Consider the following 19950-nt stretch of genomic DNA (forward strand, 5'->3'; position numbering starts at 1 on the left):
GCTGTCGCAGCCTTTTTAAAAAAAAAAATTCATGTTTTCAATATTTGGTGGGTTTTTAGACGATTGTTATAACATGGACTTGGTATCAAATGATTCGTAAAAGCTTTATCAATCGTCAATTTAACTAAAAACATCAAATTGCACTCGAATTTAGTTGATGAACAAATGTTGACTTTTTGTTTTTGAAATCTTTGACTTTAAAATTCAGAATCAATTGGAAGAATTGGACCTTGAGAATTTGCATAAAGATTTAGTAAAAGAATCCTAACACTTCTACATTAAAGGATTTTGAAGTTTGATACGAATTCAAACAATTTCAAATTATGTTCAAGAACAGAGATATTTGAAAAAAAAAAAATTAAACTTTGATTCTGTGTTTTCTTATGAACTGCTACCTATTCTTTGTAATGTGTTTGGAGTGAATTAATAATGGATACCAGCTGGGTTGTACTAACAAAATGGAATTCGATATCTCTAATGGTGCAAACAAGAAGTACGATATAAGAAATATAAAAAAAAAGATGATGTCGATGCATAACAGATTTGGATACATCTGTTTGTAATCTGATTGTTTTTACACGATTATTAGCAAAGAGACAAATTTATATACAATTTGATATGGATTGAAAACAGATTACATGCCTTTTTCTTTTTATATGATTTATGTATTTTATAAATGATAAATACATTATTAATAAAATTAATACTAATTAATGGTAATTACATTAATTATTAATAACAAGATATTTAAAATAATAAATCTAAAAGAATATCTTGATAATCGTATGATGTTATTAATAATAATTAATAATGATAATTTTTAATAAGTTTTGTAATAGTCATTAATAAGAATGATAATAATAATAATATTATTAATGATACGATAATGAGTTGTATTACTTTCTAAGAATATTTATAAAAAATCATGATTTTAATGTTATTGGTAATTATATAAAAGTAATAATCAAAATTTTACTACTTATTATAATATAATAGTGGTATTATCAATGATAACTCTAATAATATCATATTATTTATAATTCTTAATAATAATAATATTAACCATAATCATAGGATTATTACATAATAATATCATGTGACGACCCGGAAATTTTCGACTAAATTTAACTTTATCTTTATATTATTCTGACACGATAAGCAATGTTTGTTAAGTTAAATCTCAAGGATTTTAAACTATGTTTATACATTCATTTAAACCTCGACCAAATTCCAATGATTCACGAACCATTAAATGAACATATATGAATATGTATGTATATGTGTATATGTTATAAATTGAAAATGTCAACAAAGTATTTAAAAGTATAATGCTTTATATGAATGTATTTGTTTCAATATGATTATCGACGAAATATAAAAAAAATATATTAAATGATTGAATTATCAGAAACATTGAATTATGATTACAAGTCTCTGTTGAGAGGTCCACTATGATTTGAGAAATCTATTCCTCTTAACGATATTCGGAATAATTTCTAAAGCTATTTATAAATAAAAATAAAAAGTGTCATTTACGAAAGTTAGACAAAAGCTATTGGAGAATTGGTTTCCATAATATTCTATTAATCTATTTTCAAACGTACAAAAACGTTTTCAGTTTAAAAAGAACTTTATTATTAAAAGTTATATAACTTTTATAAATATCTAAAATCACTTTTGACAACTCATTACTTAACCAGTATAATAAATATAACGATATTTATATTTTATTTCATTAAATATATATAACGATTTAAATTAATATTATATATATTTATACACGTATTATACATACATAGTTTTTATATTTTTACTATATTTTAACTTTACCTTTACTTTACTTTACCTTTACTTTAACTTTAATAATTCACTTTAATAATTCATACTTTAATAATTCATACTTTAATAATTCACTTTAATAATTCATACTTTAATAATTCATACTTTAATAATTCATACTTTAATAATTCACTTTAATAATTCACTTTAATAATTCATACTTTAATAATTTACTTTAATAATTCATACTTTAATAATTCACTTTAATAATTCATACTTTAATAATTCACTTTAATAATTCATACTTTAATAATTCACTTTAATAATTCAAAAATCTATTATAAATAGAATTCAATAGGTTTCATTATTTCATAGAAACTTGAAAATATATTTCTATAAACTCTCTCAATCAATTTATATATATATATATATATATATATATATATATATATATATATATATATATATATATATATATATATATATATTTGCTCTATATTATTTCAAGATATTATTAGTATACATAAAATATTACGACTGAATGATGTCCGAGTGATTTCAAAATAGTTTTTTGAATGAGTCGAAGCTAAGGAAATTATGGGTTATAGCTATGGAGGTGATGGGTATGGTTCATGGGTATGCTCGTGAGGTCAATCTAGTTTTTATCATCTCTGTTGCGTCTACGTACTTTCCTGCAATATTGAATCTCAATATTGATACGTGAGCACTCATAACTTAACTTTTATATATCAATAGTGTATCCCTGACTAGTGCTCGAGTATATAGGATTATGCATGCTTGTACATTCGATATTGTCCTTAGATAGGTTTGTTGAATCCTGATTTAGATACATATGCTACTGAGATAGGGTATATGATATGCATGTCATTGGAAAGCTAGCGAAAAATTAAGAACTTTTCATTTAGATATCGAATGGTTTCGATGAACGGATTTGAAGTTATAGGCAACTGAATTTTAGTATTATTGTTAAAATGATTATTATTACTATCGTCGTTATTATTTTAATAGAAATATTATTGTTATTATAAAATATCATTATTACTATTATGTTAGTATTATCATTTTATCATAATAACATTTTTAGTAAATATAAATATTGTTATTTTTTTATAGAATAATAATAATTATTATTACAAAATAATACAACTTTTACTTATTATTATTATGATCAATATTATTTTATCAAATAAATAGGGGATACAAAGATATTTTTCACCACGCGTAATATAATTACATTAATAATACTTACCACTATAGTTTTACGATATTAAGTGAACTTTATAAATTTTACTACTTAAGATATATAAAAGTATATTTTATCATATATAAACGTTAATATAAATTTTTATTAATAAATGACTTTTATTATTATAAAATCTAATAAATATATTTAAATATATAAAACGACTATAGCTAAGTTATATAATAAACACGTATAAATTTTAGAAGTCATTTTGGGTCAAGTTGACTTTTGCATATTAGTCTCGAGCATTAGGATTGTGGTACACTATGACTTGACCAAAAATTGTTAGACAAATATTGACCAACATATAAATATATATAATTAATATAGGTTCGTGAATCCGAGGCCAACCTTGCACATGTTAAATGACGTTATATGTATTTTTACTACGAAATACAGTATGGTGAGTTTCATTTGCTCCCTTTTATATATATTTTTGGGACTGAGAATATATGCGCTGTTTTTATAAATGTTTTACGAAATAGGCACAAGTACTAAAACTAATTCTACGTGGGTTTAAACCAGAAATATACCCTTAGCTTGGTAACATTAAACTACTTGTCTATGTACGGTAGGCGCGAATCCTAAAGATAGATCTATTGGGCCTGACAAACCCCATCCTGACTATGGGATGCTTTAGTACTTCGAGGTTATTTTAAACACACCTGATCTGGTGTACTTCAGAGGGTAAAACATGAACGTTAACGCTTGTTACCGGGTGCCTACAACTTATAGAATACTTTTATACACTTGCGAGTGTACATATATTTATAAACGGAAATCTTGTGGTCTATTAATATATTGAAATGATTATTATGATAAACCTATGAACTCACCAACCTTTTGGTTGACACTTTAAAGCATGTTTATTCTCAGGCATTAAAGAAATCTTCCGCTGTGCATTAGCTCATTTTAAGGATATTACTTGGAGTCATTCATGGCATATTTTGAAAGACGTTGCATTCGAGTCATTGAGTTCATCAAGATTATTATTATGTCAATTATAGTTGGATGTATTATGAAATGGTGTGCATTCTGTCAACTTTCGTTGTAAAGAAAGTTTGTCTTTTAAAAACGAATGCAATGTTTGTAAAATGTATCATATAGAGGTCAAAATACCTCGCGATGTAATCTACTATTGTGAACCGTTTATAATGTATATGAACGGGTCCTTTCAGTTGGTATCAGAGCGGTGGTCTTAGCGAACCAGGTCTGCATTAGTATGTCTGACTGATAGTCGTTAGGATGCATTAATGAGCCTGGACTTCGACCGTGTCTGCATGTCAAAAGTTTTGCTTATCATTTTTGTCGGAAATTGCCTGCTTATCATTCTTAGTCTAGACACGTCTTACTGCATTGATTGCATGAATAGTGTATAGACAAAATTCATATCTTAGCGTATCTGCTAATCCATATCTTAGCGTATCTGTTACTGTAAACTTTGCCTGACATATCCCGTAATTTCCTCCGTAATCTACGAAATCTTTTGCGCTATATATATAGATATTCTATGTAATTAGAATACCACCCGATAGCTGAAAAATCATTTCATATCGAAAAATTCTTTATTCAATCGAACAAAATGGAATTCGTCATTAGTTCAAGTCCCTCGAATTCCGATATGGAATCCCACTCAAGCTCCGAAAGCAGTGTGACCGGAATGGATCAACCAATTAGCCATCATCTATTATGAATGAATTGGGGATAGGTTCGTAGCCTCCTCAATAATTGGAGACAAGAAGAAGGTGATCCCTTCCATCCACCACATTGCCCTCTTGGCGATGAACCTGAAGCACTTACCAGCGAACCGGTCTGAAACACCATTTTCTCTCTCATTTTCAGAGTATCTCATCACGATTATATACTACATCAAATTCTAGATTTTATTTATCCGCTCGTCCGAACCGACAATCACCCCGATGTAATAGAAGAAGTCAACGAGCTTCGCTCTAGTAGTGGCTTTAGAGAATATGGTGCAAGGGTTACAAACACCAACAAATAACGAAGTATTAATTCATAATTTCAATTTTATTGAATAAATACTTCGTAAAAGTTATGTAATTTCTAAAGTCTTTAGGGATTATTCAGTTCTAGTTTCAACCGTAAATCAAATGAGTTTAATTTAATATTAACTCATTAAATCTATGTTACATCTGAAGAAAATATGCACATATATATTTTCATAAAGACTGTAATAAAATTCTGTTGTACAAAATATTAATTGTGAAATTTTTTTTTAACGGGTAGGTAATACCCGAGAGATATATAAATTCACAATTAATATATTATATTTTTCGAATCTGATTAAGCAAATCATCAACTATACTCTCAAAATCTCACAACAATATACATTCTTGTATAGAAATCAAAACAACCATTCTCACCCAAATTTGATTACGCATTTTGATTTTGACAAATCAAAATCCAAGTCATGATTTAACAGAAGACATCACTCTTAGGTTCCTACATCTTTCAAAGCTATACTTTGACTTCAAAACCGTGTTAGAACATCATATGTATATTAACGATTACAAACTGTGTTCAAACTCTCCGAAGTTTTCGAAGACACTTCAAACAATGAACAATCGAGATGATGATCCAATCACATATTACCCACATTTATGTACCTAAAAAGCTCTCGAAGCCAAAGTCATAGTTCGACGCGTATCCGTGTCAGACCCTTTGGCATTTATTAGCTAAAATGACTTTTCAATTCCTTTTCAAAGTAGACAGTTTTGTCACAGCTCCAGCAAGTCAACTTCGACTTTTCAGTCGGACTAGTCTTATTATAACCTCGATAGATACGTTGCCCTTTCGTCATCGTTACTGGGGACCTTTCATATCTCGCCACATTAGTAATAAACTTACCAACAACTTCAATTATCTTTGACTTTTCGAAAAATCATTATATTTATTGAAATCACATCATTTACTCATTCGCATCTTGTAACGAGAATTGTCATACGAATCATCGAAAAACAGTAACCAGTATTTTGAAATCTCGCAGCATGTCTACGCCAACAGTTATATGTGTACGTAAAACGTCTATCTCCTGGACTTACATACTTTGAATGTGAAGTTCTGAAAAATATTCTGAACTGCAAACTAGTTCTTGAAATGCTGACGAAGCATCAAAAACTGTAAACGATCTTAACAGTAAAAAGTTTGATGACAAAGAATAGTAAAGTGGTAAAGCTGAGAAAAAGAGAAGGTTTGGAACTGGAAAACGGATTGAACAGACTATGAAGGAGGCTGTGGACAAATCACAAAGACTAATTCTGCCTTCAAAGAATCCAAATGATTTAGTGCCTGCTAAAGTCATTAACGAATACCTTACTCTTTATTCTAAACCTTTACAGACAAATCTTCATCATCATCCATCAATATTAGAAATTCTAAGATATTATCATATCTTTCATTATAAATATCCGCGATATTTCTGAAGATATTTTCACAACTAATCTTATCTGAAGTCATTTATCTCTTTGCGCTATCAGTGTTACATCATATAAGAAACTAATAGTTTCTATATTCTATAAACTTTCGAGTTTAAATTATGAATGTTTTGAAGTAGTGTTGGGAACTGAAGCATGAGTTAGTATAATATAATGACACTTGATCAACGTGATTATATTACAGTAAGTCATGCTGAGTTTCTAATGGGACATGACGATTCACAGACCATACCGTCATCATGTTCCATGTTACACGACTCTTGTATTCTATTTAATCTCTAAAAATATCAAGAATATATTTTCTTGATGATTCGGTCTTGTCAGGGTATTCTGGTAAATTAACAAATCAAGATCGTGCCATTACCATTTCCTTCTTAGAACATTAACTATGTTCATTCTGAAATTCATATCTGCGAATACTGGACCATTACAAACATTGCTTAATCGCAAGAAGAAGAAACGAAAGGACAAAACTCCAAAATAGAAATTGGAGTATAAATCGCAGCAAATAGAAGGGAGCATTAACTTGGATGTCAATGATTATAGAAGACAAAAGCAGGGGCTTTGAAATATAAGGGAAGATATAAAACCCAACAACCACCCAAAAATTATAAACCATATATATCGATGCATATAGCAATATAAAGACACGGAAGAACTAAAAACACTATAAAACCGAGAATATAGTAGAAGTAAATAGATTCTTCCGGAGGCAGATGAAAAAGAAGAATGACAGATATGAAAGTGAGGAGTATATCGAGAATCAGTACTGGATGAAGCATATTGACAAATACTTTAAAATATGAGTTGAGGGAGAAAGAATAGAAGGTGTGAGTTGTAAGAAAACGAAGGAGGTGGATTTATAGTGAAATACCCGACAGAGAAATCAAGATGGATTATCGTATTAATTCGAAGAGAATCATAATCTCCTTAATCACCGAAGCATCAAATCCAACATAGATTACAAAGATTTTCTTTAAATTCGGAGATCAATTGTGATGACGTCAAAAGATATGACGAATCACTATAATCTTATTTCCTTCATTTACGATAACTTCCCTCATACGCTTTGAGTAATCGAATTATTTTATCCATACTTCTTAGACATGATAAAACTTCATAATCGTCATAATAACATTCTCATTGTTAGCCATAACGACCTCTATCAAATTTCGGGGACGAAATTTCTTTAACGGGTAGGTACTGTGACGACCCGGAAATTTTTGACTAAATTTAAACTTTATCTTTATATTATTCTGACACGATAAGCAATGTTTGTTAAGTTAAATCTCAAGGATTTTAAACTATGTTTATACATTCATTTAAACCTCGACCAAATTCCAATGATTCACGAACCATTAAATGAACATATATGAATATGTATGTATATGTGTATATGTTATAAATTGAAAATGTCAACAAAGTATTTAAAAGTATAATGCTTTATATGAATGTATTTGTTTCAATATGATTATCGACGAAATATAAAAAAAATATATTAAATGATTGAATTATCAGAAACATTGAATTATGATTACAAGTCTCTGTTGAGAGGTCCACTATGATTTGAGAAATCTATTCCTCTTAACGATATTCGGAATAATTTGTAAAGCTATTTATAAATAAAAATAAAAAGTGTAATTTACGAAAGTTAGACAAAAGCTATTGGAGAATTGGTTTCCATAATATTCTATTAATCTATTTTCAAACGTACAAAAATGTTTTCAGTTTAAAAAGAACTTTATTATTAAAACGTATATAACTTTTATAAATATCTAGAATCACTTTTGACAACTCATTACTTAACCAGTATAATAAATATAACGATATTTTTATTTTATTTCATTAAATATATATAACGATTTAAATTAATATTATATATATTTATACACGTATTATACATACATAGTTTTTATATTTTTACTATATTTTAACTTTACCTTTACTTTACTTTACCTTTACTTTAACTTTAATAATTCACTTTAATAATTCATACTTTAATAATTCATACTTTAATAATTCACTTTAATAATTCATACTTTAATAATTCACTTTAATAATTCATACTTTAATAATTCACTTTAATAATTCATACTTTAATAATTCACTTTAATAATTCATACTTTAATAATTCACTTTAATAATTCATACTTTAATAATTCACTTTAATAATTCATACTTTAATAATTTACTTTAATAATTCATACTTTAATAATTAACTTTAATAATTCAAAAATCTATTATAAATAGAATTCAATAGGTTTCATTATTTCATAGAAACTTGAAAATATATTTCTCTAAACTCTCTCAATCAATTTACATATATATATATATATATATATATATATATATATATATATATATATATATATATTTGCTCTATATTATTTCAAGATATTATTAGTATACATAAAATATTACGACGGAGTGATGTCCGAGTGATTTCAAAATAGTTTTTTGAATGAGTCGAAGCTAAGGAAATTATGGGTTATAGCTATGGAGGTGATGGGTATGGTTCATGGGTATGCTCGTGAGGTCAATCTAGTTTTTATCATCTCTGTTGCGTCTACGTACTTTCCTGCAATATTGAATCTCAATATTGATACGTGAGCACTCATAACTTAACTTTTATATATCAATAGTGTATCCCTGACTAGTGCTCGAGTATATAGGATTATGCATGCTTGTACATTCGATATTGTCCTTAGATAGGTTTGTTGAATCCTGAATTAGATACATATGCTACTGAGATAGGGTATATGATATGCATGTCATTGGAAAGCTAGCGAAAAATTAAGAACTTTTCATTTAGATATCGAATGGTTTCGATGAACGGATTTGAAGTTATAGTCAACTGAATTTTAGTATTATTGTTAAAATGATTATTATTACTATCGTCATTATTATTTTAATAGAAATATTATTGTTATTATAAAATATCATTATTACTATTATGTTAGTATTATCATTTTATCATAATAACATTTTTAGTAAATATAAATATTGTTATTTTTTTTATAGAATAATAATAATTATTATTACAAAATAATACAACTTTTACTTATTATTATTATGATCAATATTATTTTATCAAATAAATAGGGGATACAAAGATATTTTTCACCACGCGTAATATAATTACATTAATAATACTTACCACTATAGTTTTATGATATTAAGTGAACTTTATAAATTTTACTACTTAAGATATATAAAAGTATATTTTATCATATATAAACGTTAATATAAATTTTTATTAATAAATGACTTTTATTATTATAAAATCTAATAAATATATTTAAATATATAAAACGACTATAGCTAAGTTATATAATAAACACGTATAAATTTTAGAAGTCATTTTGGGTCAAGTTGACTTTTGCATATTAGTCTCGAGCATTAGGATTGTGGTACACTATGACTTGACCAAAAATTGTTAGACAAATATTGACCAACATATAAATATATATAATTAATATAGGTTCGTGAATCCGAGGCCAACCTTGCACATGTTAAATGACGTTATATGTATTTTTACTACGAAATACAGTATGGTGAGTTTCATTTGCTCCCTTTTATATATATTTTTGGGACTGAGAATACATGCGCTGTTTTTATAAATGTTTTACGAAATAGGCACAAGTACTAAAACTAATTCTGCGTGGGTTTAAACCAGAAATATACCCTTAGCTTGGTAACATTAAACTACTTGTCTATGTACGGTAGGCGCGAATCCTAAAAATAGATCTATTGGGCCTGACAAACCCCATCCTGACTATGGGATGCTTTAGTACTTCGAGGTTATTTTAAACACACCTGATCTGGTGTACTTCAGAGGGTAAAACATAAACGTTAAGGCTTGTTACCGGGTGCCTACAACTTATAGAATACTTTTATACACTTGCGAGTGTACATATATTTATAAACGGAAATCTTGTGGTCTATTAATATATTGAAATGATTATTATGATAAACCTATGAACTCACCAACCTTTTGGTTGACACTTTAAAGCATGTTTATTCTCAGGCATTAAAGAAATCTTCCGCTGTGCATTAGCTCATTTTAAGGATATTACTTGGAGTCATTCATGGCATATTTTGAAAGACGTTGCATTCGAGTCATTGAGTTCATCAAGATTATTATTATGTCAATTATAGTTGGATGTATTATGAAATGGTGTGCATTCTGTCAACTTTCATTGTAAAGAAAGTTTGTCTTTAAAAAATGAATGCAATGTTTGTAAAATGTATCATATAGAGGTCAAAATACCTCGCGATGTAATCAACTATTGTGAATCGTTTATAATGTATATGAACGGGTCCTTTCATATCAATTATAATAACTGATAATATTTAAATTACAATTATAATATATATACATAAAACTAATATTAATACTGATATTAGTATTGTATTAATAATGAAAGTTCTTATGACAACTTTATTCTTAACTTGTATTATATATTATTAATTATGTAATATTTTATATTTAATAATTATATATAATATGTTAACCTTTATTTATTATTTATAAATTATATATATATATATTATAATATACATATAATAATAGTTATTCATAGAGATCTTATATAATTATATATAGATTCATTTTAAATTTACACTTAATTATTTTGTATCCTATATTACATATTTAATTCTATTGTTTATTTTATATTTACAATTTATTATATATACTTACATTTATATATATACATATTTATTTACAACAATTGTCCGTGAATCGTCGAGGACAGTAAAAGGTTAAATGCATTCATGAAAAATAGTTCAAACGTTTTGAGACTTGGTTTAATACACTTTGCTTATCGTATCGAAATCATTTAAGAATTAGGTTTAAATTTGGTCGGAAATTTCCGGGTCACTACAGTACCTACCCGTTAAAGAAATTTCGTCCTGAAATTTGATCGAGGTCGTCATGGCTAACTATAAAAATGTTTTCATGACGAATATGAGTTGATAATTAGAGTTTTACCAACATGGAGTAATATAGATATAATAAATCAATTATTCGAAGCGTATGAGTGAAGCTATCACAAAAGAGTGAGAATGAATAAATGTGGATTCGTCATATCTTTTGACGTAGATAGGATTGATTTCTAGAGTTCAGGGGATTTGGAGAAAATCTTCGTAATAAGATTTGATTCTTCGGTAATCAAGGAAATTAGGTTCTGTTTTAAATGCGATCATCTGTTTTGATTGCACTGCCGGATATTTTACTATAAATTCACCCCCGTCGTTTCCTTACAACCCACACCTTCTATTCTTTCTCCTCAATTCATACTTTAAAGAATTCGTTAATATGCTCCATCCCATCCTGATCCTTGATATCCTCTTAACTTTCATATCTGTCATTCTTCTCTTTTATCTACCACCGGAGGATTTTATTTACTTCTACTATTATCTTGGGGTTATAGTGTTTTTAATTTTCCCGTGTCTTTACGTTGCAATACGTATTGATATACACGGTTTGTAAATTATGTGTTGTTGTCAAGATTTATATCTTTCCTTATTTTTCAAAGTCTTTCCTATAACCATTGTCATCCACAGTTAATGCTCTCTCTTATTTGCTGTGGTTTATACTCCAATTTCTATATCGGAGTTTCATTCTTTCGTTTCCTCTTCTTGCGATTAAGAACCGCTTGTAATGGTCCAAAATTCGTAGATATGAAATTCAGAATGAACATAGTTAATGTTCTAAGAAGGAAATCGAAATGGCACGATCTTGATTTGGTAAATTACCAGAATATCCGAAAAGATAGAACTATCAAGAAGATATGTCCTTAATACATTTAGAGATTTAGTAGAATGCAAGAGTCGTGTAAATGGCACATGATGATGGTACTGAGAATCATCACGTTCCATTAGAAACTCAGCATGAATTACTGTAATATAATCACGTTGATCAAGTGTCATTATATTATACTAACTCATGCATCAATTCCAACACTACTTCAAAAACATTCATAGTTTAAACTCGAAAGTTTACAGAATATAGAAACTAACAGTTTCTTATATGATGCAACACTAATAGCGTGAAGAGATTAATGATTTCAGATAAGAATAGTTATGAAAATATCTTCAGAAATATCGAAGATATTTATGACGATATTTTGGAACTTCTAAGATCGAAGGTTGATGGAGAAAATCCTTTCGCAAGGATTTAGAATAAATAAGGAGTAAGATATTCACTGACGAGTTCATCAGAAACAGAATCATCAGGATTTATTGAAGGCAGGTCTAGTCTTTATGATTTGTCCACAGCCTCCTTCATGGTTTGCTCAATCCATTTTCTAGTTTCAAACTTTTTCTGAGCTTTGCCAACATACTATTCTTTATCATCAAACTTCCGATGATTAAGTTTGTTTTCGGTTGTCTACAGTTTCTGCTGCTTCATTCAGCTTTTTCAATATTCAAAGTATTGTTTTGCAGACTGGGTTTTTTTTTTTCCAGGGTTTCGGAATGGAAGATCATAATTCTAAGAGATAAATGTCATATGTATACATATAACTGTTGACGTAGAAAAGTTGCGAGATTCAAAATACTAATTGCTGATTCCCAGTAATTGGTATGGCAATTTTTATTATAAGATGTCGATGAGTATATGATAGGGTTTCGATGATTCAAATGATTTTTTTTTTTTAGAAAATCAAAGATTAACGAAGTTGTTGGTAAGTTTACTGCTAATATGGTGAGATATAAACAGTTCTTCGGTAACGATGACGAAAAGACAACGTATATATTAAGGTTATAATAAAATTGTTTCGAACGAAAAGTCGTTTGACTTGCTGGAGCTGTGATAAAATTGGCTAATTTGAAAAGAGATTGCAAAGTTATTTTGGGTAATAATGATGCTAAAGGATCTAGCATAGATACATATGAAACTTAGGTTCCGAGAGTTTTCCAGGTGCATAACTATATACATAATTCTTTCCTTTCGTAGATGGAGTGCGTTTGATTCGTCCTATCGATTGAGGGGTTTTCAAGAATCATGAAAGGTTTGAACGCAGATTATAATCATCAAGATACAAATGGGGTTTAAGATGAAATCAAGTGGCAAACTTGAAGAATTGATTACTTTCATATGTTATAATTAATATTTTAATTCATTTTAATTGTCCACAGTCGATAGTCCACAGTCGATAGTTCACAGTTATCAGTCCAATAATTCATATATAGTTTAATATATAATATTCGAATTAATTAATACATATCGTGACCCGTGTACATATCTCAGACTCGATCACAACTCAAAGTATATATATTATTATAGAATCAACCTCAACCCTGTATAGAGAACTCGATCATTACTACATATAGAGTGTCTATGGTGATTCCAAATAATATATATAGATGCGTCGATATGATATGTCAAAACCTTGTATACGTGTCCCGATATTTAAAGTGCGTAAAATAAATACAGAAATTAAATGACGATAAATAAAATGCGTAAAGTAAATAACAGAAATTAAATAACGATAAATAAAATTGCGAGAATTTAAATTGCGATAATTAAATTGCGATAAATAAAATGTAATATGAAATTAACAGTTAGCGAGGAACAGTTAGCTAGGATTTTGTTAGCGTGGTTTCTTAACAAAATTTCATATTGTCAATTAGTCTGTTTCTAATCAATTTTTTTATTGTGTCCATTATTTCTTTATTATGCCACTTGTTGGATTCTGATAAATCAAAATCCAAATATGAAATTGGATGAATATGGTTATTCTGTGGTGAACGGATTTGTATATCGGTGGATGTAAGTAGGATAGTAAACGACTGTTGAATCAGCTTCGAAGAATGTACAGTGTAATTTATTAATGTGAAATCTGAATATTCCTCGGGTATTACCTACCCGTTAAAATATTTTCACAATTAAAACTTTGTACGAAAGAATTTTTAATTACAATCTTTATGAAAACATATATACATATATATTTTCTTCAGATGTAATCATGGATTCATTGAGTTAATATGATATTAAACTCATTTGATTTACCGTTAGAACTAGAATACATAATCTCTAAAACATTTAGAGATTACTTAATCGCCATGAAGAACGAAGATAATCGATGTAGAACAATACGTAGAACGATGATTAGGCTTGAGGTATAGATTACGAGGTTGTGACGTGTGATAATGTTGTTGTTGTTGGTACTAGTTATGTTGCTGGTGCTGCTGATGATGGTACTGTTGCTATCGGTTCTACAAGTGTTGTTGGTGCTGAGGTTGATGATGATGTTGGTGATACTGTTGGTGCCGGTGATGTTGTTGAAGCTGGTACATTTTGCACCATGTTTTCCAAATTGATTACTCGAGCGCGAAGTTCGTTGACTTCTTCTATAATTCCAGGATGATTGTCGGTCGGAACGAGCGAATGAATAAGATTCAGAATTTTGGATATCATATAGTCGTTGCGTGGTATCCAGGAAATGAGAGTGAAGATAATGTTTCGAATGGGTTCGCCAGTGAGTGTTTTAGGTTCACCGCCAAGAGGGAAATTTGGTTGATGGAGAGCATCGCCTTCTTCTCGTTTCCATTGATTAAGTCGACTACAAACTCATCTGATGAATTGGGGATAGATGATTGGTTGATTCATTCTGGTGACACTGCTTTCGGAGCTTAGGTGAAACTCCATATCGGAATAGCTGTCGGAATCCGAGGAATTTGAACTGGTTGAGGGATTCATCTCGTACGATCAGATAAAGGATTTTCGATAAGAAATAGATTATAGGATGTAGATTAGTACCCTGCAATACATAGTTTACATATGCATATATAATACTAAAATCCCATAAGTTACGGAGGAATCTACGGAATCTGTCAGGCAAAGGTAACAATAACAAATACGCTAAGATATGAACTTATCTATACACTGTCTATGCAATAGAGGCAGTAAGACGTGTCTAGACTAAGAGTGATAAGCAAGTGATTCCCTAAGAATGATAAGCAGGTAATTTTCGACACAAAATGATAAGCAAAACTTTTGACATGCAGACACGGTCGAAGTCCAGACTCACTAAAGCATCCTAACGACTATCACTTAGACACACTAATGCAAGACCTGGTTCGCTAAGACCACCGCTCTGATACCAACTGTAGAGACCCGTCTTAATCCATCCGGACGAAGTCCATATCGATTATAAACGATTCACAACAGTTGATTACATCACGAGGTACTTGACCTCTGTATGATACATTTTACAAACATTGCATTCGTTTTTGGAAAGAAAATATTTCATTACAACGAAAGTTGAAGGCATGCATACCATTTCAAAATATATCTAACTATAATTGATTTAATAATAATCTTGATGAACTCAACGACTCGAATGCAACGTCTTTTGAAATATGCCATGAATGACTCCAAGTAATATCTTTAAAGTGAGCCAATGCACAGCGGAAGATTTCTTTCATACCTGAGAATAAACATGCTTTAAAGTGTCAACCAAAAGGTTGGTGAGTTCATTAGTTTAACATAAATAATCATTTCCATCATTTTTAATAGACCACAAGATTTCATATTTCCATTTCTCATAAACATACGTCCCATGCATAGAGACAAAAATATCATTCATATGGATTGAACACCTGGTAACCGACATTCACAATATGCATATAAGAATATCCCCATCATTCTGGGATCCTCCTTCGGACATGATATAAATTTCGAAGTACTAAAGCATCCGATACTTTGGATGGGGCTTGTTGGGCCCGATAGATCTATCTTTAGAGTTCGCGTCAATTAGGGTGTCTGTTCCCTAATTCTTAGATTACCAGACTTAATAAAAAGGGGCATATTCGATTTCGATCATTCACCCATATAATGTAGTTTCAATTACTTGTGTCTATTTCGTAAAACATTTATAAAAATTGCGCATGTATTCTCAGCTCAAAAATATAAAGAGTAAAAAAGCAAATGAAACTCACATATTGTATTTTGTAGTAAAAATACATATGATGATATTGAACAAATGTAGGGTTAACCTCGGATTCACGAACCTATAACAATTGTATATCTATTAATACATATAATGTAATTCACAAACTTTCATTTATTAATATGTATTATTTATATATTATAGTTATATAGAATTTATACTAAATTTCATTATACAACGTATGCTTATATTATATCTTAATTTACATTTTATATATCGATTTTGTGTATATATATTTATAATGATTAGTATTTATACAACTAGTGATATTAATATATCTATGTATATATATATGTGATTAGTATTGTATTTATGAAATATCATTAGTTTGTTATGTGAATTATTAATACAATCCGAGAATAAGTAATAAGTATATATAATGTACAAAAGATTTATTTGTTAAAATGATAATTTAGATAATAATGATTTACTACAAATAATTATAACTTTATTAGTAATAATAATACTAATAGCAAAAATTAAAAAATGATAATTTTTAATGTTACTAATAATATTATTTATGAAAATAATAATAACTTGTATTATTGTCATGATAGTAATAATATAATAACAATCATCACCATAATAATAATAATAATACTTAAAAGGATCAAATTTATATTAAAAATGATAATTTTAGTAATACCACTTATGGTAACAATATTAATAATAATAATAATAATAATAACAATAATAACATTAATAATAATAATTTATGATAATAATAGTAATAAAAATATAAGAGTGTATACCCTTGGAGAGATTTCTAAAAAAAATAGTCCCAATGTAGAGTCGAACCCGTGACCTCTCGAACGCACACCAAGCACTTAACCACTCATCCATTCTGTTTTTCCTTATATTCCTTACAACCCAATTATATTTAAATCATTTATCCTTTCTGTTTATTCCTTTCCTTCTTCATCTTCATGAACAATCAACCAAAGAAATTAACAACAAAACAATCAAACACTGAATAAATCAAGTTCATCATTGGAGACGACTTGTGAAGGATACAGATGATCGATTAAACAAAAAAATATATATATAAAAAAAAGAAAAGAACTGCACAGTTGATCAATATTTGGTGCGTTTTTAGACGATTGTTATAACATGGACTTGGTATCAAATGATTCGTAAAAGCTTTATCAATCGTCAATTTAACTAAAAACATCAAATTGCACTCGAATTTAGTTGATGAACAAATGTTGACTTTTTGTTTTGAAATCTTTGACTTTAAAATTCAGAATCAATTGGAAGAATTGGACCTTGAGAATTTGCAGAAAGATTTAGGAAAAGAATCCTAACACTTCTACATTAAAGGATTTTGAAGTTTGATACGAATTCAAACAATTTCAAATTATGTTCAAGAACAGAGATATTTGAAAAAAAAAAATAAACTTTGATTCTGTGTTTTCTTATGAACTGCTACCTATTCTTTGTAATGTGTTTGGAGTGAATTAATAATGGATACCAGCTGGGTTGCACTGAAAAATGGAATTCGATATCTCTAATGGTGCAGACAAGAAGTACGATATAAGAAATATAAAAAAAAAGATGATGTCGATGCATAACAGATTTGGATACATCTGTTTGTAATCTGATTCTTTTTACATGGTTATTAGCAAAGAGACAAATTTATATACAGTTTGATATGGATTGAAAACAGATTACATGCCTTTTTCTTTTTATATGATTTATGTATTTTATAAATGATAAATACATTATTAATAAAATTAATACTAATTAATGGTAATTACATTAATTATTAATAACAAGATATTTAAAATAATAAATCTAAAAGAATATCTTGATAATCATATGATGTTATTAATAATAACTAAAAATGATAATTTTTTAATAAGTTTTGTAATAGTCATTAATAAGAACGATAATAATAATAATATTATTAATGATACGATAATGAGTTGTATTACTTTCTAAGAATATTTATAAAAAATCATGATTTTAATGTTATTGGTAATTATATAAAAGTAATAATCAAAATTTTACTACTTATTATAATATAATAGTGGTATTATCAATGATAACTCTAATAATATCATATTATTTATAATTCTTAATAATAATAATATTAACCATAATCATAGGATTATTACATAATAATATCAATTATAATAACTGATAATATTTAAATTACAATTATAATATATATACATAAAACTAATATTAATACTGATATTAGTATTGTATTAATAATGAAAGTTCTTATGACAACTTTATTCTTAACTTGTATTATATATTATTAATTATGTAATATTTTATATTTAATAATTATATATAATATGATAACCTTTATTTATTATTTATAAATTATATATATATATTACAATATACATATAATAATAGTTATTCATAGAGATCATATATAATTATATATAGATTCATTTTAAATTTACACTTAATTATTTTGTATCCTATATTACATATTTAATTCTATTGTTTATTTTATATTTACAATTTATTATATATACTTACATTTATATATATACATATTTATTTACAACAATTGTCCGTGAATCGTCGATGACAGTCAAAGGTTAAATGCATTCATGAAAAATAGTTCAAACGTTTTGAGACTTGGTTTAATACACTTTGCTTATCGTATCGAAATCATTTAAGAATTAGGTTTAAATTTGGTCGGAAATATTCGGGTCACTACAACCACCACCACCCACCACCACCACCCACCACCACCAACCACCCACCACCCACCACCCACCACCACCAACCACCATTACACACCACCACCCACCACCACCAACCACCCACCACCACCAACCACCACTACACACCACCACCTACCACCCACTACCCACCACCACCACGCACCACCACCAACCACCACCCCCCCACCCCCCACCACCAACCACCACCACCACTCACCACCATCAACCACCAACACCAACCACCATAATCAACCACCGCCACCACCCACCAGCAAACACCACCATCAACCACCACCCACCACCACCACCCACCACCACCACTAACTACCACCACCACCCACCACCAACCACCAACCACCACCAACCACCACCACCACCCACACCACTACCACCCACCACCACAACCACTACCACCCACCACCAACAACACCACCACCAATAACCACTACCACCACTCAACTCACCACTCACCACCACCAACCACCACCATTAATCAACACCACTGCCACCCACCACCATGACCACCACCCACCACCACCATCACCAACCACGCACCACCACCCACCACCACCAACCACCACCACCACTAACCACCACTACCACTCACCACCACTACCACCCACCACCAACCACCACCACCACCCACCACCACCAACTACCACCACAACCAACCACCACCAACCACCACCACCCCACCGCCACTACCAACCACTACCACCACCACTACCACCCACCACCACCAACCACCACCAATCACCACCATCAACCACCAACCACGACCACCACCTACCACCAATCACCACCAC

This window comes from Rutidosis leptorrhynchoides, chromosome 3 (genome assembly GCF_046630445.1).
Source record: "Rutidosis leptorrhynchoides isolate AG116_Rl617_1_P2 chromosome 3, CSIRO_AGI_Rlap_v1, whole genome shotgun sequence".
Lineage (NCBI taxonomy): Eukaryota > Viridiplantae > Streptophyta > Magnoliopsida > Asterales > Asteraceae > Rutidosis > Rutidosis leptorrhynchoides.